General features: G+C 34.4%; 1 non-coding gene across 1 annotated transcript; it reads left to right on the forward strand.

Moving 5' to 3' along the window:
• Positions 1-637: 637 nt before the first annotated feature.
• Positions 638-744, forward strand: LOC123568229 (U6 spliceosomal RNA). The gene has a single exon (XR_006691432.2). It is a non-coding gene; the product is annotated as a U6 spliceosomal RNA (small nuclear RNA).
• The last annotated feature ends 247 nt before the right edge of the window (positions 745-991 follow it).

Consider the following 991-nt stretch of genomic DNA (forward strand, 5'->3'; position numbering starts at 1 on the left):
GCATAAGTAAATAAGAATGAACTGTTGTAATTAAAAAAGGAAGATGAATGGGACTCTTCAACTCTTCATAATTTCTCTACTACATATGCCAAAATTAAAAACAAAGTCACAATATTTCTCTTTGAAAGGACATCTGAAATATGCTGAGGAGATGATAAAGCAAAAAAGTAATGATTTTTAATTTTTTTGAAAATCTGAAGTGAATTGCATGAAAATTAATCTTTTAAGTGCTATTAGAAGTGGTTTTTTTTTTAATGTTTCTAAACTTTAAGCATTAAGGAAGGCAATCTGTTCATCAAGGAGTAGCCAGATGCATATTTAAGATCACCTCCCTTTTGAATCTCTTTTCTGCAAGTATTGATTTGTTCAATCAGATATTGCAGAATGTATTGATTCTCATTATTTGGATGGATTTACTACAGACATTTCTTTGCCTCCTGGTTCCTGGTACTAAAAATAGTTCCGTTTCCGTTATTTTCTAAAATGAAACTTAAAGATTAAATAATATCTCAGTGCTTTGTTATTCATGACTATGGTAAAAAAAATACCTCATATAAAAGTATCATTGTTTCTCTCATTAACTACAATGAGATATAAAATCTTGTTTACAGTCTTAAATAAGAATGATGTGTAATATGTGCTCGCTTCGGCAGCACATATACTAAAATTGGAACGATACAGAGAAGATCAGCATGGCACCTGCGCGTGGATGACACGCAAATTCGTGAAGCGTTCCATATTTTTCCAGGAAATACAGAGAACGCCACAAAGATACTCCTCGAGAAGAGCAACTCCAAGACACATAATTGCCAGATTCACCAAAGTTGAAATGAAGGAAAAAATCTTAAGGGCAGCCAGAGAGAAAGGTCGGGTTACCCACAAAGGGAAGCCCATCAGACTAACAGCAGATCTCTCGGCAGAAACTCTCCAAGCCAGAAGAGAGTGGGGGCCAATATTCAACATTCTTAAAGAAAAGAATTTTCAACCCAGA

Source organism: Macaca fascicularis, chromosome 12 (genome assembly GCF_037993035.2).
Source record: "Macaca fascicularis isolate 582-1 chromosome 12, T2T-MFA8v1.1".
NCBI lineage: Eukaryota > Metazoa > Chordata > Mammalia > Primates > Cercopithecidae > Macaca > Macaca fascicularis.